This window comes from Schistocerca serialis, chromosome 1 (genome assembly GCF_023864345.2).
Source record: "Schistocerca serialis cubense isolate TAMUIC-IGC-003099 chromosome 1, iqSchSeri2.2, whole genome shotgun sequence".
Lineage (NCBI taxonomy): Eukaryota > Metazoa > Arthropoda > Insecta > Orthoptera > Acrididae > Schistocerca > Schistocerca serialis.
Genome location: NC_064638.1, coordinates 826,437,719 through 826,459,819, shown reverse-complemented (window position 1 = coordinate 826,459,819; position 22,101 = coordinate 826,437,719). Strand labels below are relative to the sequence as shown.

At 39.4% G+C, this 22,101-nt stretch overlaps 1 protein-coding gene across 1 annotated transcript in view; it reads left to right on the top strand.

The window, feature by feature from the left end:
- LOC126484568 (uncharacterized) overlaps positions 1–22,101 on the top strand; it is a 246,590-nt gene that overhangs the window by 108,760 nt on the left and 115,729 nt on the right. The gene's annotated exons all lie outside the window — the stretch shown is intronic.

The following is a 22,101-nucleotide window of genomic DNA, read 5'->3' as shown; positions in this document are numbered from 1 at the left end:
ATGGCACTTTCATTCTCACTGAGAAAACTATCTTGTTCATGAACATGTTGAAACATCATCTGCTGCCACAATCTTTTTCTGCCATGGAGACTGATTGGGCAACTAATGAAGTTTGAAGGAACATTGCTATAGCTATTGAGAACACCAGAACTGGAAGAACGTTACATTAAGGATGAATTGTCAGCTTGCTGTTGTTTTAACAATTTAAGTTAAGTCACTTTAAAAAATAAAAGGGACCCCTTAGAAGATTTTCTCAAATGAACAGTAACATGAGGGGAATGTGAAAAGTAAAGGAATTTTTTGAAAGAAATTTTCTTGGGAAACCAACAATGCAATTAACACTATTTCTACATAATCTCCTTAAATCTGTGTGCATAATCTCCCTTAATCTATGTTCACTCAGTCCGTCTCTTGACAAGCTTCCTAATCCCGTCCTGGAGGAAGCTTTGATACATTGCAATATCCCATCTTGCACTGGCTACACAGCATTATCATCTGACAAAAAATTTAGATGATGCAATTGCTCCTTCATCGGACCAAAAAGTGAAAATCACTTACAGCTTGGTCAGGCTTGTACAGTGGGTGCTCTCCTCTGACAGCTCAAAACTAAGGTTTTGAATATACTAGATTGTTCTCCTAGCTGTATTCCTAGCTGTATGACAGCATGCATTATCCTCAAGCAAAATCCCACCTTTTGAAACCTTCCTTCTCCTCCTTATTTTTGGGTTTCAGCTCGTGCATTAATGTCACTATTCACTGTGTGTCCATTAATAGTGTAATGAATCAGCAGTGAATCATCCATATCTCAAAACACTATCATTATCAACTCTCAGGCAGAAGCTTGGCTATTGGACTTTATTTGCTGTAGCTGAAGATTTTTGTTTCCACACCATGCTCTGGCACTTACTCTGTGGTTCATTGTGCTGGACCTACACCGAATCAGCAGTTACTATGCAACTGAGAATATCTTCTCCTTTATCTCCAACAAGTGTTTTTGATATTTTCAAGTGTTGCTAATTGTGTTTGTTTGTCAGCTGATATGATCGCCAGTGAACACAAACTTTGCAACAGTTCAGAGATTAACGAATGATATCAAATGCTGAACCTTGTCTAATGTTCAGCACATACATTATATCATCAATTGTTGTGAGACAATCATCACAAATTATTTACTCTGCTTAATGGTAGGCTTTTGAATGATTCCACAGTCTGGCTGGATACCCAAAAACAGACCAAAATCAATCACACTAAGAAAACCTGAGAGAGAGTCTACCTGTCATAGACAACCATCCACTTTCAGAGTGATTCTACATCTACATCCATACTCCGGAACCCATCATATGATGTGTGGCAGAGGGTACCCTGTACCACTACTGATCGTTTCCTTTACTGTTCCGTTCACAAATAGAATGAGGGAAAGGTGACTGTCTATATGCCTCCATGTGAGTACTAATTTCTTGTATCTTACCTTCATAATTTATGAGCAGTGTATGTTGGAGGCAAATGAATCGTTGTGCAGTCATCTTCAAATGCCGGTTCTCTAAATTTTTTCAGTAGTGTTTCTCGAAAAGAATGTCGCCTTCCCTCCATGGATTCCCATTTGAGTTGCCGAACTATCTCTGTAACAGTTTGACTTTGTATGGATCTCACACTTCAGCAGAATAGGTTGCACTAGCTTTCTATACACATTCTGTGTTACAGATTACCCACAGTTTCCTAAAATTCTCCCAATAAACAGCAGTACTCAAGAGTAGGTTGCACTAGCTTTCTATACACAGTCTCCTTTGCAGATCAGCCACAGTTTCCTAAAATTCTCCCAATATAAAAAAGTCGACCGTTCACCTTCCCTACCACATTCCTCACATGCTCATCCCCTTTCATACTGCTTTGCAGCATTATGCCCAGATATTTAAACAACTTGACGATGTCAAGCAGCACACTACTAACTCTGTATCTGAACATTACTGGTTTGTTTTTCCTACTCATCCACATTAACTTACATTTTCCTACATTTGGAGTTAGCTGCCATTTATCACACCAACTAGAAATGTTGTGTAAGTCATCTTGTATCCTCCTACAGTGCTGCCCACCATGTCCACCAGATCATTTATGTATATAGAAAACAATAGTGGTCCTATCGCACTCCCCTGAGGTCTCCCAACAATACCTGTGTCTCAAGGCGAACACTCGCCATGAAGGACAACATACTGAGTTCTATTACTTAAGAAGACTTCGAGCCACTCACATATCTGGGAATCTATTCCATATGCTCGCACCTTCGTTAACAGTCTGCAGTGGGAGATCGTGTCAAATGCTTTTCAGAAATCTAGAAATATGTAATCTGCCTGTTGCCTTTCCTCAATAGTTCACTGTATATCATGTGAGAAAAAGGTCAGACGAGTTTAAAAAGAACGATGTTTTCTAAAACTGTACTGATTTGTGGACATAAGTTTCTCAATCACAAGGCAATTTATTGTATTCAGACTGAGAATATGTTCAAGAATTCTTCAGAAAACTGATATTAAGGATACTGGTTTGTAATTTTATGGGTCTGTTCTTTTACTCATCTTATATATAGTAGTCACCTGCACTTTTTTACAGTCGCTTGAGACTTTGTGCTGGATGAGAGATTTGCGATAATTACAAACTAAGTAAGGTGTCAATGCTGTAAAGCGTTCTTTGTAAAACTGATTTGGGATCCCATCGGTGACTTATTTGTTTCCAGCTCTCTCATTTGTTTCTCTGTGTCAGGGATTCTGGTGATTGATTTCTTGAATGAGAAATTTAAAATTTCGGCTTTCGTTTTGATATCTTCAACTGCCACAGTAGGCTGGTCAACAAGTGACCAGATGAAGCCTTAGACCCATGTAGCAATTTTACATAGGGCCAGAATTTTCTTGGGTTCTTGACCATATGTTTTGCAAAGGTGTGAAAGTGGTAATTATTGTAGGCTTGTCAAATATATCTTTGCCTGTCATTTGTGTGTTCTCTTTTGAACCAAGAGTGCAATGTGCTTTACTTCCTCAGCATTTTCTGAATTTCTTTGTTAAACCATGGTGCATCTTTTCCGTCTTTAACCCACTCCAGGCACATAATTCTCCAGACCATGATTTATAATTTCCTCTACATCCATATTAATGGAGCTAAGTGATGTAAATTCATTTTCTGTGTGAGGTGCTAACAACCACTTATCTGCTCAGTCTTCTTGACTTATTTATTAACATCTGTAACCTTAGTCAGTATGGAGCACTAATCCCCGTCTGTATACTGAAGCCGTTGATAAGGTCCATCCTGTTTGTATGTACCAGGTTTAAGATATTTCCATTGCATGTTGGTCGTCAAACTAACTACTCAAGATAGTTTTGGTAAAATGCTTTCAAAATTGCTTCGCAAGACTCTGTATTTACCCCCGCAATGAGTCCATAGACGTTTATTATTTTTATTTATTTATTTATTGTTCCGTGGGACCAAATTAAGGAGAAGTCTCCATGGTCATGGAACAAGTCAATACATGAAATTATAACATGATATTAGAAACAGATAAAATGAAATATAAAAAACATATTCAGGTGACAAGTAAGTTTAAATAAAGAAAATCAACAATGTAACACTGGAATTTGCTTAATTTTTTAGATCTTCCAGGAGCTGCTCGACAGAATAGGAGGAGTGAGCCATGAGGAAACTCTTCAGTTTAGACTTAAAAGAGTTTGGGCTACTGCTAAGATTTTTGAGTTCTTGTGGTAGCTTATTGAAAATGGATGCAGCAGAATACTGCACTCCTTTCTGCAGAAGAGTCAAGGAAGTGCATTCCACATGCAGATTGGATTTCTGCCTAGTATTAACTGAGTGAAAGCTGCTAACTCTTGGGAATAGGCTATTATTGAAAACAAGAAACGACATTGAAGAAAATATATACTGTGAGGGCAATGTCATAATTCCCAGACTATAGACTAGGGGTCGACAAGACGTTCTCGAACTTACACCACATATAGCTCGAACAGCCCGTTTTTGAGCAAAAAATACCCTTTTTGAATCAGAAGAATTACCCCAACAAATAATACCATACGACATAAGCGTATGAAAATATGCGAAGTAGACTACTTTTCGTGTTGAAGTGTCACTTATTTCAGATACTGTTCTAATGGTAGTAAAGCAGCATTTAGTTTCTGAACAAGATCCTGGACATGGGCTTTCCACAACAGCTTACTATCTATCCGAACGCCTAGGAACTTGAACTGTTCCGTCTCGCTTATAATTTGGCCATTCTGTCTGATCAAAATATCGGTTCTTGTTGAATTGTGAGTTAGAAACTGTAAAAACTGAGTCTTACTGTGATTTAACATCAAATTACTTTCCACAAGCCACGAACTTATTTCATGAACTACATTATTTGATACTGTTTCAATATTACACACAAGAGCCTTCACTACCAAGCTGGTGTCATCAGCAAACAGAAATATTTTTGAATCACCTATAATACTAGAAGGCAAATGATTTATACAAATAAGAAACAGAAGTGGCCCCAGCACCGACCCTTGGGGAACGCCCCACTTAACAGTGCCCCATTGGGACTGAACATCACTACCACTCTCAATATTGCGGAGAATTGCCTTCTGCTTCCTGTTCTTAAAGTAAGAGGTGAACCAATTGTAAGCTACTCCTCTTACTCCGTAATGGTCCAACTTCTGCAGTAATATTTTGTGGTCAACACAGTCAAAAGCCTTTGTTAAATCAAAGAAAACTCCTAGCGTTCGCAACCTTTTATTTAATCCGTCCAAAACCTCACAGAGAAAAGAGAATATAGCATTTTCAGTTGTTAAACCATTTCTAAAACCAAACTGAACATTTGACAGCAAATTATGTGAATTTAAATGCTCCAGTAACCTTGTATATACAACCTTCTTGATAACTTTAGCAAACACCGATGGCATAGAAATAGGTCTATAATTGTCAATATTATCCCTGTCTCCCTTTTTATAAAGTGGCTTCACTACCGAGTACTTTAATCGGTCAGGAAACCGACCACTCCTAAAGGAAAAGTTACAGATATGGCTAAGTACTGGGCTAACATACATAGAACAATACTTCAGTATCCTACTAGATACCCCGTCATTCCATGAGAGTTCTTGGTCTTTAGTGATTTAATTATTAACTCAATCTCCCTCTTGTCAGTATCATGGAGGAGCATTTCAGGTAACAGTCTCGGAACACTTTTTTCTAAGAGCGCTATATGATTCCCTGCTGGGACTAGGTTTCTATTTAGTTCACCTGCTATATTCAGAAAGTGATTTTTAAATACTGTACATATATGCGACTTATCAGTAACACGGACATTCCCACTACGCACTGATTCTATATCCTCGACCTGTCTCTGTAGACCAGCCACTTTCTTTACGACTGACCATAAGCTATTCTATCGGCATACCACATACTTTTTGCCTTCCTAATAACATTTTTAACCACCTTACAATACTGTTTGTAATGGGCTGCTGCATTTAGATTCTGACTGTCTATATTCCGTAGATTAAAGTTGCCTCCAACTAGTATTGTATGATCTGGGTATTTATGCACTACAGACTGTAGACTTCCTTTGAATGAGTCTAGAAAGAGTCTAGAACTATCACAATAGAATCAGGTGACCACTAAAAACAACCAACAATTAACTTGATTCTACCTAAATCAGTTGTATGCGATCAGATAACTTCACTGTCACACTCAACTTCGACCTCAATAGAGAGAATATTTATGTCAACTGCAGTGTACACTCCACCTCCTATGGCATCTAATTTGTCTTTGCAGTATACATTCCTTGAGTCGCTAAACGTCTCGGAGCTTTCTACTTTGGGTTTCAGCAAGCTCTCAGTCCCAAGAATAATCTGAGCACTAGAAATTTCCTCAAGGGCAGTCTAATTTGAGAACTCTGTTACTTTGGCAGTTTACTGATAAAATATTGACAGTCGAAGTGTCTTTACTCTGAATTCGGTCTAACTTCACTATCTGCATATCAGTTTGTGAGTGTGCTTCAGAATACTTCAAAATACTGCCTAGCTGAAAACAACTCCATTTACAATCCACAAGTACTCTACTGCATGAATAGCTGCTTCCTTTGTGTAGTACAACCCTGACCAATCAAGGGAAGTCCTTTAAATCCCCACCTGGTAATGCAGGTCCATAAATCTGCAGCCAAGACTGTGCCAGAGTTGATGAAGCCTGTGGTTGAAACCCTCCACCAAACTAAAGGACCGTGATCAGCTCTGGAAACAATACTGCGAATTGCAAGCTCTGCTCGCACCCTGTGGGTGAGGCTAAGAAGCTTTCACTTCCTCCACCAGCCGCCAGTATGTGAACTGAGAATGGCCTCAGAAACCATACAACAGGCATCATCAGTGCTGATTGAGACACAACTTGCGGATGACTGCACGCTCGGTAGCCGCAGGCAGGGCTACCTCCACATCTTGGATAAGGCCTCCTGGCAGACATATGAAGTGCACATTGGCGGTCTTTCCTGCCCTGAATGCTGTCATCCTAAGAGGCTCCATAGTGTGCCTAATATTGGAAATCTGATAACTAGCAAACTTTTGTCCATGTGTGCCTGCTTAGACCCTGCTGAAGGAACAGTTGCTTCTTCACTCACAGGTCAAATAGGTGAGGCCATACAACCAACCTCCACATTGGCCCTCCACCTCTAGTAACGCAAACGCGTTGCCACCTGCCACTCACCTTGCTCTGAAGCCAGATCAACCACATCAAGTACACTAGGAGATGGCTCAGCAGTAAAAGCCCATGGGAAAACAAGCAACACCTGTGATGTTCCATGTGAAACACCAGATTCTCCGCCACCGCCACACCTCAAAACAGCGGCCTGAAGGTGGCTGACCATAGCCAAAAGTGCATTCACCTATTCGTGAATTGTGGCCAGCTCCTCCTGCATCCATACACAGCCTGCACACATCCTGCTCATTCTAGGAAGACTAACAGAAGCAGTAAACTATAAAAGTAGATAGAAACCTAGGTATTTGGATATGCTACTTGCTACCCTCATGATGTGTCATCAAAGGGTGCTAATGAATGAACTGTGTAGGTGACTGTTCAGAAGAAATGAAAACTTCACTACTGACTGCCTGAATTTTCACTTTCAGTTAAAAACGCGAGAGTAAACCTCTTAACTCACACTTCTTTTCCCAGCCGATTTATCCTCTCATAAATTTTTTTTGTACCTAGGCATTTAATACCATGCTGCAGTTGGGTTCTGTCAATAATCGCCACAGTTTTTGGTCATTATTGTTTAACTTCTCCTTGCGATTGTAATCATCTATTGCTGCTGTTTTTCAATTATTTTGGACAATTATTTCTATATATCATAATTTTTCACAATTGTTGACTGTAATGATCTGAAGTTATTACTGTAGAAGTCAGAAGTGATATGTTGTGTGGACAGTGTACAGTTGTCCTGCTGCACTTTATGTATCAGTAGTAACCAGCTGGCAGTTTTATATTGCACACATGTTGGGTAGGAGGAGGGAAGACAATGACATGCCCTGCATGTCTCATATGTCCAATGGAGAACTAACAGCTATGAACAGTGGCACAAACAAATGACAAAATTACAGTTCTATAATTATAGACGTAGAATAGAAGCCTCCGGGACTGGAGCAACTGAATTATATACTCCGCCAGGATTTCGATTACCTCTCGTTGTGCCCTGAAATGAGTAATGTCCTGCCCACTATCCTTCCCACCCTCCTACCGTGGTATTCCGCCGTCCACCGAACCTACACAATATAGCTCGTCCATCCTTACACAACCCTGCTCCCAATCCCTTACTTCATGGCTCATACCCCTGTAATAGACCTAGATGCAAGACCTGTCCCATACATCCTCCTACCACCACCTACTCCAGTCCGGTCACATCACCTATCCCATCAAAGGCAGGGCTGCCTGTGAAACCAGTCAAGCAATTTACAAGCTAAGCTGCAACCACTGTGCTGCATTCTATGTAGGCATGACAGCCAACAAGCTGTCTGTCCACATGAACGGCCACTGACAAACTGTGGCCAAAAAACAAGGGGACCACCCTGTTGCTGAAAATGCTGCCAAACATGACATCCCTCATCTCAGTGACTGCTTTACAGCCTGTGCCATATGGATCCTTCCCACCAACACCAGCTTTTCTGAACTGCGCAGGTGGGAACTTTCCCTGCAATACATCCTATGTTCCTGTACCCATTCTGGCCTCAACCTTTGTTAGTCACTGTCCTCAGCCATCCAGCCCCCTCCCTGTTCCCATTCCAGCACTAAACAGCCGTCATTTCACCGCCACACCCAGTCTTTTAATTTCTTTTTATTTCTCTCCTTTCCGTTACTTACCCCCTCCCCCCTCCACACATTCTCTCCTGCCATCCGTCTAAACTGCAACCCTTCACTGTCCGCCACTCCCACCATACTATCTCTCCCCCTCCCCGCCCCAGCCTCCTCCTTACCCCCACCCAGTCGCCACTCCCATCATGCACTAGTGCTGCTGCTCGCAGTGTAGTTTCAGCTCTCTGAGACTACAGACGTGTGCAAGTTGTGTGTGTGTGTGTGTGTGTGTGTGTGTGTGTGTGTGTGTGTGTGTGTGTCTACTGCTGACAAAGGCCTTAGTGGCTGAAAGCTTTAATTGTGTGAATCTTTTTGTTGTGCTTATCGCGACTCAGCGTTTCCACCATATGGTGAGTAGCAACTTTCCTTCTCTGGTATTGTCACATATAAAAAGAGGTAAATATATATAAATGATTAGTGAAATACATTAGTGGTGCACGATGAACTGTTGTTCCACTTGTGATTCCTTGGAACTTGAATTGCCATATGATGTCAACTCATTATGCGTCCTTGCAATGGCATTAGGGCAACATTTCCTTATGCATTGTGGGTAACCCTTAGCACCAGTGGAATGCAAACAGTTGCACTGCAGCTCATTGGAAGGACAATAAATGAAATGATGTCAGATAGCATGTGTGGCCACAGCAAAAAAGCGTTACCATGGAATTGATCACAGTACATTAACAGGAAGTTATTGGACTGACTGTTTCATACTGCTCTAAATACTAGCCTATTTTGTGCAAGTCTTTATAAATCTGGATAACTACTCCACTTTACATCTCTTTGAAGCTACTACTATATTCAAATCCACATGCGTGCAGTCAAACACTCTTATTTCTTTCATTATCAAATGGTTCCCGCATGCCTCAGAATGCATCCTGTTGGCCTATCCTTTTTTAGTCTATTTGTGCCATAAAGCTCATTTCTCAGTTAACTTGATTCGTTAATTCTTCATTAGTTCCCTCAATCTATCCATCTAATCATGAGCATGTGGCTATAACGATACATTTCTCCTCTTGCCCTTAGAGTTCATGTTTAACTTGTGTATAATGTCTGGGATATACCTTTCATATCTGTTCTCAAATTTGTATTAGATGTTAACATATATCTCTTTTTCAGGGAATATTTTCCTGCTTTTAGAACTCAATATTTTATGTTCTCTTTACTTCAGGTGCATTAGCTATTTTGCTGCCCATAATTATTTTTTGTTTGCTTGGAGGCAACTATGTGCAGTCCTGGTACACGGTACTGTAGCACTCCACTGAAAGAACCAAACAAAATTATGTAGCTCATTGTTAAAATGAATGTTCTGCAGGCATTTTTCTACATTTTAGCCCTTAACCCGAAACAGCCCTTAACCCGAAACATCCCTGAAATGTGCATAACTAGAAACGTGGTCTCTCAGACCACCAAATATTTTATATCACAGAACTCCACATAAGTTGATAGAAATCAAGTAAATAGTTAATTCATGTTATGAGTAAATTTAATATGGATAAATATTCCTAAATATAAATAAAATATTGCAGAAAATGTAAAAAAAGATAATAATCAACTTAACTGAAATATAAAATCGCATCTCTTTTGCATAGTCGACACTCATCTTTCTGCTGCATTCCAGGCAAAATGCAGGGCACTTCATACATGTCTTCCTTTTGTCCATTCTATCACTTGGTATACCTCCACTTGATTGCTGAGTGTCTCCGAAAACTCTGTGGATCATTTCCTCGAAATTTCTGGGTAAATTTTGAATTTCCAGGCGTCTTCTTAGATGTGGCTCTATCAGCTCCATAGCCAGACTTTTGGTGAATTTGAAAGAAGTTAGCGTGGGGTTTCCTCTGTAACATCAAACTGTTTGCGTAACTGATGTTTACAAGTGTGTAAAAGACTGCCGTTGGCCAGCGCCTTATACATCTGTTTGACGAATAATTGGCACATTTCATGTCGAGCAAATCTACTCCAGATTTTGTTGCATTGTAGTAACAAATAATTTCTGGCTTATTTTTAATGGTATCATTTTCAGTGGAATGATGCATTGAAGGCACAAGAGTTACTGCCTTGTTTCTTTTGGGAACAGATGAAACCAGTGTTGTATTCTCAGGGAACCCATATAACGCTGACCCAACTAGCCTACTTTTATCAGCCAAAAACACTTGTTGAATTTCGCATTTGTTCTTTCTGACTGTTCCTACATATATTAGTCCTCTCTCAGCTCACGAATGAGTTCAATAGATGTAAGCCAGTTGTCAGCGGTAATATTTCTGTTACTTCCTTCTATTGGTTTGCACAAATGTAAAACAGCCTGAGTTGGTTTGGCAAGCTTTTTCTCGTCTTCTGTCAGGCCACATCCATTACTGTCTTTCCCTGAATATATGTAGGTATTGAAGTGGTAAGCACTTCCAGAGGTTGCTAGGCATATAATTTTTATGCCGGATTTAGCTGGTTTGCTAGGCATATAAACATGGAAAGGACATTTTCCCCTGAATGGTATTAATATTTCGTCCACTGTAATGTTGCCTTTTACACAGTATAATTGCTGAGAATTGAAAATGAATTTCTCAAAAATGTTTGATATTGCAGCTGCGCAATCTGACTTATGCCTTTTGTCTCTGGTAGTCGCATCGTCAAGTCTCATGCTGTTTAGAAGTATTTCAAAGCGCTTTGCCAACATTGTCACCACAAATATAGGACGACTGGTCAGATCCTTTTCGAAAAGAGACAACGTATCTTCATGAGACGATTTGAATATTGATGTGATCATTAGAAGGCCTATGAAAGCTTTGATTTGAACATTGTCAGTATCTCTGTAATTGGACGGATTAGTTGTTTCCTGCAACTTTGCCATTGTTGTATTCAGTTTCATGCTTGTATCTAAAACTATTTACCTATCATGTCATCATCAAATAAATTCTCCCACATTTGAGGTAGTAGGACTTTGTCTCAAACTTCGACTTTTGCCTGTTAGAGCAGGCATTCCTCCTCTCAGAATGCTGTGCTCTGGTGTTCTTTTTGTTCTAACAGGCTCAGAACATTCCCATTGGAAATTGTTTTTACCATAAATATACTATGTTTGCTGTGAGGTATTATCTGTAGTATAGATCGCTCCAGGCTCTTCTTCCAATAAAACATTTTCTTCACTAGTATCACTGTTTCATGCTGACTATCACCCATCACAAAATCTGGATCATCATCAGAATCGTCAAATGTGTCATCATCAATCCCATTTTCCTCTTCATCTAAATCATGTATCTGCACTTGCACCCAAGCTTCCAAATCTGGTTTAGTTGCAGATGTGTTACTCTTGTTAGAAAGTCAATCCCTGTTATTCTTGAAATATAACATAAATTCATGCATAGAAGACGACATTATAAAATAACAGCCAATGAAAGCAGAATATGTTGGAATTAGAAACATGAGTTCTATCGGCCCTACCAAATTCTTGTACGTAATACGAAACACGCGGTATCTCAGGCATGCAACTTCACGCACTACTCTAAACAATACCCTGTATGTCTTCACTGACAAAATAAAACTGATTGTTGACTACTGCTTTACATGCGGCAAGTATTATGGCGAAGGTACTGGGAAAGTGAAGCTGCGCTTTTTTGCAGTGCTGCCATGCTCGACATTTAAAATAAACGAGGGGTCTGAGAGACCCATGTTTCGGGTTAAGGGTTAAGTGAAACAACACTGCAACAATGTGTACTGAGTTGGTGGAAGTGTTTGGCAACAATGCACCATCATATGAAACAGTGGTTAGGTGGTGAAGACGCTTCCATTGTACTAAAACAACTTTGAATGTTGAAGGACGAAATGGCAGACAATCTCTTTGTGAAGAACTGAGAATTTCAAGAGAAGTAGAGACCCAGGTGGTCAAAGACTAGCTTATCTAAATCAAGGCAAAAGTGGAAAAAGTGAAACTGTCATGGATTAGTTTTTGACATCTTGCATCTTACCAAGGTTCCAGAATGGATTTTCACTGTGCAGCTGAATATGTGTTGACTTGAGTTTGAGTCCTGGTTTGGCACACAGTCTTAACCTGCGAGGAAGTTTTTAGTACCAGCATTGTTGCCTACGGTGTTTTGCAACAGGTCACACCAATTCTCAAAGCCCACAAATCTGAGGCAGTAGCAAAAGTGTTGCAGCTGCATCAGGCCAATTCAGTGACTTATAGCCTCCAAGTCACCACCAAACAATGCTGGGAGTACTACTGTGACCCCAAGACAATGGAGGAAAGAAAGCAGTGGAAATATATGGGTTCACAACTGCTGAAAAAGATGACGACCCAACATTCATTGGGCAAGTTCATGCTGGGATTTTTGGGACTGTCATTATGTGGTGCTAAGGTATTCTGCTCGTAAGGGCCAAACTGTAATAGCAGCATGTTACCAAAATCATCTTATGAGGTTATGTGAAGTTGTTAAGACAGAGTATCATGGGGAGCTGTCTAAGGGGGTGTTTTTGCTTCACAGCAACACCACTTGTGATTCTGCACAGGATACAGTGACACATGCACCTCCTTGAGATATCAAATTTTGCCTCACATTCTTATTCTCCTGACATAGCATTCAGTGACTGCTTCCTCCTTCCTCAGAGGGAGAAACGATTGCATAGTAGGCATTACGATTGCATAGTAGGCATTTTCAAAATGAAAATGAGACGATTTTAGAGTTGGAACAGTTTCTGAACAGCCAACCAAGGTCTTCGCCAAGTAATTGTTGGGATTCATATCACACAGAAGAGGGAATATGAAGAGAAAGTAACGTAACACATCACCAAGTTTCATTTTTTGAGCTGATAACTAAAGCTTTATGTAAATTGAAGGTGGATGGGGGAGAAAGGGAAGGAACTATTGATGTCAGCTGCAGTGGGACTTTATGCAGAATCATCAGCAAAAAGTGTGCCGGGCTGGTATTAGAACCTGATATCTTTTGCTTACTAGGCAGTTGTGTGTTGGATTTTCCTGCTGCTGACTGCTCTTTGCAACATGGTGTCTTGGAAGAATCTTGTAAATAACCAAACTTCATTTTCATAACAAAACTTTTTTTTCATATTAAGTAGAATATTATGTCAAGGCACCTCTTTAACTGTGCCACTTAACACAAATTTGAATTTAATTTGCATATTGCTCAACCTTAGAGCCAGTGATGGTCAGCCATGTCTTCCTCTGCTTCAGACATGGTAACAATAAAATTAAACAAGGACCTCATCCTCTTATTTGTAAAACTTATATACATGTGGATTTTTTAAATCATTTTTGAAAATTAAGTAGTGATATACTTCCGAAGCCTTGCCATGGCTTTCTGGGCCATTGGGAGCAGACATCCATCTCTGATTCTTCTTTTAAATTTAATTCTGTGGTGACAAGTACAGCCATTATATCATCATGCTGACAATTAGATGAAATGGTAACATTGCTGTGACAACTAATAGGTGACAATAATAGTTGTGACCCTGTGCGTTTGAAACACAATTGTCTCAAAGGGCATTCAGTTTTGGATTGCAGAAAATTCTGTAACATGTTGTGATATGAGTGAGTGTCTTTACCCATGCCCCTTTTTTTCCAGATAAATAAAGAAATCACATGCTGAACTTCCCTACTGTGTACCAGCCAATAACAGTGAGTGTGTGGTTGATGTTCACCCTTTCATTGCTCCCTGGTGTGTTGCGTTGTTTAGTCCAGAAGCTTTTCTCGCACCTCTGAAGTGTTAACATGACTGTGGGATGAATTCCCTTTCACTGTTCATGCTGTGGTTGTGAAATATTGTACATGGTCCTCACTCAAAAAACTGTTGAGTCCTGTAACTTGATAATGTTTCAGGTGAGAGACCTCTCATTAGTGAGCACGTAAAGGACCAATGAAGTCTTTGTTGCAAAAGAATGCAGGCTCAAACAATATACCATTAATAATGGCCACCACTTGGAAAACACTGTCTTTAAAAATTGATTAAAGAAATATACAAGGTGTTACAAAAAGGTACGGCCAAACTTTCAGAAAACATTCCTCACATACAAAGAAAGAAAATATGTTATGTGGATATGTGTCCGGAAATGCTTACTTTCCATGTTAGAGCTCATTTTATTACTTCTCTTCAAGTCACATTTATCATGGAATGGAAACACACAGCAACAGTACTTACCAGCGTGACTTCAAACACTTTGTTACAGGAAATGTTCAAAATGTCCTCCGTTAGCGAGGATACATGCTTCCACCCTCCGTCGCATGGAATCCCTGATGCGCTGATGCAGCCCTGGAGAATGGCGTATTGTATCACAGCCATCCACAATACGAGCACGAAGAGTTTCTACATTTGGTACCGGGGTTGCGTAGACAAGAGCTTTCAAATGCCCCCATAAATGAAAGTCAAGAGGGTTGAGGTCAGGAGAGCGTGGAAGCCATGGAATTGGTCCGCCTCTACCAAATTATCGGTCACCGAATCTGTTGTTGAGAAGCGTACGAACACTTCGACTGAAATGTGCAGGAGCTCCATCGTGCATGAACCACATGTTGTGTCGTACTTGTAAGGGTACACGTTCTAGCAGCACAGGTAGAGTATCCCGTATGAAATCATGATAACGTGCTCCATTGAGCGCAGGTAGACGAAACTAAAATGAGCTCTAACATGGAAATTAAGCGTTTCCGGACACATGCCCACATAACATCTTTTCTTGATTTGTGTGTGAGGAATGTTTCCTGAAAGTTTGGCCGTACCTTTTTGTAACACCCTGTATAGTTGTTGCTTTCTATAAATAAAATAAATTTTTGGTTAATTGCATGATTTTTAATTGTCCCTTTGAAATATTGTGGTGAGATCCCTACAAATTGGTCCAATGATTTCAACTGCACACTGTGTTTTATAAAGTACTGCATTATTTCAGGCTCATCCCAAATAATTAAGGAATGAACGTCTCGTGTACTTATATGGATACACACACAATTTAGTTTGTTTTTCATCTTTGATTTTGCCCTTTTGAAGCTTCATGTACAGTCAGTCATCAAAAAATACAGATGAAGGAGACCCAGACAGGAATGACAACTGTTACAATGCTAAAACCCTGTTTGAAGAAAGTAGCACCAACTCTGTGGTGGCCACCATTTTTAGGCCGAGTGGCTGGCATGTTTGCCTTACAGCACCGAAGGCCCACTACGTTGTAATGAGTTTATAATTGCTTTTTGATAGAAGTGAAAGTACAGGTGATATTAAAATATCCACAACAATACAGTTTTGCATGATTAAATGGCAATGTGAAGGAATTTGTAATCTTTTTGCCAGAGAAAATTCTTAAACACTGTTTTTAATTTCAATGTAAGTAGGAATAAAATCATAATACATTTTGGTACAACCCTGTTATGGTTCTTGAAAAGTGTATATATTCAAGTTGTATGAATATATGAAAACTTTTGTCTACAGTGTAGTAACAGGGTGATATATTGTGAGCCAACTTCTTTGGTGCTATGACAGTGTCAGTGTCTAATACGTTTTTGAAACAAAGTTGTTTTTCATTCACACAATAAATGTTTACTGCCACTTTCAGCACAATGAAAACTACTTCTGATGTATACAATATGGTTAGTTAGTATACAGATGTCTTCTCAGTTTGATCCTCTTGCATAAAGTTGTCCCTCACATTCCTAACAAATCATATATCTCATTTTAATTTGTTGTATAGTTCTCCAACCAGATAACAGAGACATTATCCCTCCTTAGGCAATTGTTGTTGTTATTGTTTTTACACACACACACACACACACACACACACACACACACACACACACAGTTACAGTGACATATTCATATCATAAGGATTTTGTCTTTACTTATCAGACAGAGTCACATTTGCTTTCAGACCAATATCATCACACCTCTTGGTTTGATCGCAAGAGAATGACGTGAGAGCCACAGATGAAGTAGACTATTCTGTGAAATGATATGCAACAACTTGCTTTCATCAGGTGCTTAGTCTACCAAGCATGAACACCAGCACATGGAAAGCATGGGGTTCGTATGAACCATTAACTCCAAGAAGTGTTGACTGCCCAATGACGACTTTTGCTGAAACATCATTTTGTAACACTGGTGTTTTGCTATCACTTCTAGCATATGAGCTGCATGTTTTTCATGAGGCTTCAGTGTGTGCACCTTAAATTTCTGTGCATCTACATCTACATCTACATTGATACTCCGCAAGCCACCCAACGGTGTGTGGCGGAGGGCACTTTACGTGCCACTGTCATTACCTCCCTTTCCTGTTCCAGTCGCGTATGGTTCGCGGGAAGAACGACTGTCTGAAAGCCTCCGTGCGCGCTCTAATCTCTCTAATTTTACATTCGTGATCTCCTCGGGAGGTATAAGTAGGGGGAAGCAATATATTCGATACCTCATCCAGAAACGCACCCTCTCGAAACCTGGACAGCAAGCTACACCACGATGCAGAGCGCCTCTCTTGCGGAGTCTGCCACTTGAATTTGCAAAACATCTTCGTAACGCTATCATGCTTACCAAATAACCCTGTGACGAAACGCGCCGCTCTTCTTTGGATCTTCTCTATCTCCTCCGTCAGACCGATCTGGTACGGATCCCACACTGATGAGCAATACTCAAGTATAGGTCGAACGAGTGTTTTGTAAGCCACCTCCTTTGTTGATGGACTACATTTTCTAAGCACTCTCCCAATGAATCTCAACATGGTACCCGCCTTACCAACAATTAATTTTATATGATCATTCCACTTCAAATCGTTCCGTACGCATACTCCCAGATATTTTACAGAAGTAACTGCTACCAGTGTTTGTTCCGCTATCATATAATCATACAATAAAGGATCCTTCTTTCTATGTATTCGCAATACATTACATTTGTCTATGTTAAGGGTCAGTTTCCACTCCCTGCACCAAGTGCCTATCCGCTGCAGATCTTCCTGCATTTCGCTACAATTTTCTAATGCTGCAACTTCTCTGTATACTACAGCATCATCCGTGAAAAGCCGCATGGAACTTCCGACACTATCTACTAAGTCATTTATATATATTGTGAAAAGCAATGGTTCCATAACACTCCCCTGTGGCACGCCAGAGGTTACTTTAACGTCTGTAGACGTCTCTCCATTGATAACAACATGCTGTGTTCTGTTTGCTAAAAACTCTTCAATCCAGCCTCACAGCTGGTCTGATATTCCGTAGGCTCTTACTTTGTTTATCAGGCGACGGTGCGGAACTGTATCGAACGCCTTCCGGAAGTCAAGAAAAATAGCATCTACCTGGGAGCCTGTATCTAATATTTTCTGGGTCTCATGAACAAATAAGGCAAGTTGGGTCTCACACGATCGCTGTTTCCGGAATCCATGTTGATTCCTACATAGTAGATTCTGGGTTTCCAGAAATGACATGATATGCGAGCAAAAAACATGTTCTAAAATTCTACAAGAGATCGATGTAAGAGATATAGGTCTATAGTTTTGCGCATCTGCTCGACGACCCTTCTTGAAGACTGGGACTATCTGTGCTCTTTTCCAATCATTTGGAACCCTCCGTTCCTCTAGAGACTTGCGGTACACGGCTGTTAGAAGGGGGGCAAGTGCAGTGCATATCATCAAAAATAGCTGATGTAAAAAAGCAGTAATTTCAGATTTCCTTGCTGCGTGCACTCACTTGGCAGTGGTTGTCCCAGTTCTCTCACTGTATTGTAGCCACTGCTTCCAAAGGCAAAACTCTTACTGTCTCTGATGATCATTTAGTTCTCCTCATTGTTTCCTTATCCAGTACTGTTAACTGATCTTCATTCAGAAAATGCTTCGTGGAGGCAAACATACTTTCATTTTGCTCAATTGAATTGTGCAGTTTCATTTGTGAGGATTGAAGTTTCCACTGTAAAATTTCAATTTCCAATTTTAAAGTGCTTTCAGCAGATGCTTGCAAGTTTATTCCATTGCTCTCTGATGAACCATCTAAGTCAAGTGAATCATCTATTTAATTTACTGAAAATATGAGAAAAAAAATCATTTTTTTGTTCTACAGTGTTACATTTGACTTTCTTAAAACTGGAGGAAGTGAGAAAAGAGTTCGCTTTCTTGTTGCGTACATTTAAATATTACCTGGCTCAACACCCTTATTTAAAGTGCCCACTAAATAATCTTGTATATTCGTACTTCCTTTTCTCTTTTAAGGATCTGTGAGTGAAAATTGATGGTAAATCATTTGGTTTTAGCTTCCGAACACCAGCCTTTTTTACGATTATTTTTCAAAATGATTGGTTATAAAGTGAGGATGAGAAAAGGTAAAAATTAAAGTTTAATGTATGGTACAGTTAAACTTTCTGTAGTGTACATTAGAGAAGTCAGCTCACGGGAAGAAAGTGATATAATTCTTTGATAAGGTACAATATAACCTCGTTGGTGTGAACTTGCCTAAGAGTAAATTATGGTTAACATGAAAAAAAATATTGGCCACGGTATGAATACATTAGTTCTTGTGGGAATCTTTATCAGTTAACACGAATCGTAATTAAATTCCATTGTAACATAAACTTCTGATGATACAGTATTTTTTTAAGAGTTCAGAAATGAGTCCAAGAAATATAACTAAAAAAGAAACTACCCACTGTTGATTCTACAAAGGTAACTATTCATTGTTAATTCATTTCCAAAGTAGGTGGGCAGTGGAGTAGTTTGGCAGCTGCCAATATCACCTCAACAATCAGTGTTTATGGTATACTTAAATAAATTCAATAATGTGTGCATTAACATATAGAAATGTGTTTGATGCCAGTCATAGCCAAATAGAGTTAGAGTACTTAATAAAAATCGACAAATGGTAGCATGCAAAACATGACAAAGAGGAAACAGATAGCTCTAAATGTAGAGGCAAAGCTTACAATTCTAGGTGAAGTGGACCATGGTACAAAGAAAATAGCAATGGCAGATCAGTTTGGAATTCCCAAATAGGCTCTGGAAACAAATCCAAATGACTAGCACTAAGCGTGAAGACATTAAGATGTTAGTGGTTGAATGGGTCAATCATATGCATGCATCAAACATACCTTTAAATGGCCCTTTGATTAAATCAAAAATAAATTAGATTGCCAAAAATATAGGCATCAAAGACTTCAGTTGTTCTGCTGGTTGGCTACATCGGTTCCAAAACAGACATTCAGTTTCATCTATACAAATTTGTGATGATGCCAAAAATATAGGCATCAAAGACTTCAGTTGTTCTGCTGGTTGGATACATCGGTTCCAAAACAGACATTCAGTTTCATCTATACAAATTTGTGATGAAGCAAATAAAGTTTATGAAGAAAGTTCGAACAGTTGGTTGCATGAATTTGAACAAGTGAGGGGAAAGCTTGCCTTATGTTACATGTCCATTATAATTGAAAATACTTTTTCCAAACCGTGCCTTGGGTATAAAAGGTAATAAGTGTCACAGTGGAGCAAAGAGCAGTGTGTAACTCTTGCCCTTGTTTGTAATGTGGATGACAGTGAGAAGTTTTTTCCTGGGTTATCAGTAAGTCCGAGAAGCCTCGTTGTTTTAAAAACATATATGTGGACACTTAACCTTGCATCTACTTTCACTGTAAAAAACTTGGATTGACAGCACATCATTTCGCAAGTTGCTTCTTCGTTTCAACAGTTGAATGGTTGCCCAAAATAGACATGTTCTTCTTATAGTGGACAGACGTAATGCCCATAATGTATACAGGATCTGAACCTAACCTTCATAAGGGTGTAGTTTTTTGTCAAATGTGACAAGCCACCTTCAGCCTTTGCACCAAGGCATCATTTTTCTCATTAAGAGAGCTTATCACAAGCAACTTGTAAGAGCTATAATTCGTGTTGCAGAAAACAATTCTGCAACCCCAAATTGAAATCTGCTTGGTGCAGATCTGCGTCGCCATACCAGATACAGAAGTGCTTTAACAGAGCCTGGAGACATAGCAACACTGATGATGTCCATGAGTTAGACAGTGCCACTTCACCCGATGAATGGACAGTTCTGAAAGACATTGCAAACCCTGGGATTAGTTTTGAGGAATTCATTAGTGCAGATGGACAGTGTTGCCGTATGTGCTTCTGTGGAACCTGAGGTGACAAAAGCTATGATCAAAGTGCAAAAAGGGTCATCAGAAGAAATGTGGCACAAGAAGGATCATCAAAAGAAAGTGAAGAGGAGGAAGAAGCTGTAGATATCATTCTATCTGCCTGTCAAGAGATGTTTACAGAGAGGACAGTTTAGAATGATTTGCTTCAACATCTGCTGTCACTGCTGGGTTTATGGACACTATAGTTACAATTGGTTGTGAAATTACATGATACTTTCATTCCTGTGAATGTCAGCAAACTATGCTTGAACTTAAGAAAATAGTGCAAGTTGTAAGTACTTGTACTTAACATGAATTTTTAACATAAACTCTTGATTTTTCTGTCCCTTCGAATTCATGTTAACAAGGTTATACTGTACAGCAATTTTACATGGGTGTGGTTTCTTACCACACAAAGTGTAGCTGATTCATAATGGAAACGGTCCTTTCTCCGTATGGTGTGCAACCACACACTGTGACATTCCACATTTATTTCCTCTTGTGGGATCTTGAATAGCTTGTATAAAAAAAGCGGATAGGATTGGATGAGGTCTCGCGTGCTCACACGTGCGCGCGCGCATGCATACATACACACACACACACACACACACACACACACACACACACACACACTCACTCTGCAGATCATCAAATATGAAACCCATGTAACCTGCGCCCTACACTGTAACTACACTGGCACAATTGATGCTTATTAGCACTAATTGTTGGTAAAGTAAAATGATTTTATAAGTGCACTATTGGGTGAAATGATAGAATTTTACAGTTTATTGATGATTATATAAAAGAAAGCATAAAAAATGTTATATTAAACATGATTAGATGCAAATTAACTAAAATTTTCCCCAGGCACAGAAATATGAGCTTGGTGCACCACAGGAATTTAAATACAAAATTGCTGTATCTAGTCTTCAGATCCATACCACAAAAGCAAATTACTAAGTTCTTTAGTTAATTAAAAAAATCATGTGGTATTACACAAAAGATTTACATAGTTAAGGAAACAGTACGTTTCTGCAATACACGTACTTGATTCGATTAGCTCAAAAATGGCAGCTGAGTACCACATGAGATTCAACTGCCCAACAGCAGGATGCAGTGTCGGCTATCTACAGGTAAAAGGTTGTTGCTACTTCCTATATATACAGGGCTTTAAGCACTGCTGATTTGCAATGACAGCTATGGTTCGCACATGTAATTTATGTGATGTTTATGAGGTCTGGCAACATTGGTAATCAAACTGCTGTTTCCTGCTTGACTTTTTTATTTAGTATTGTTCTACTGTCATAAATACCTGAAAAACTTGGTGTAATTATATTCAAAGTTTCGAATGACAAGATAGCGGGAAGCAGTGGGCACACTAACCATTGGGGTATGTGTCACTTTAGATGCATAGAATGAACCTAAACAAATTTGTCTTCATTCCTAAATTTGTTTCTAGCAATATGTAAGTATTTAAACCATAACAGTCTTGTGTCTGCTTTACATTTATAACAGTTTAAATTGCACTGTATCGCATAATTCTACTACCTCTTGTATTATCTATGTCATCTAATTTTACTTCACTGACAGCTCCACAGGAATGTTTAGATTATTTGTGCAGACTGTCAAAACAGTTTTCATTTAGTTTGTTTGACCATTATGATAA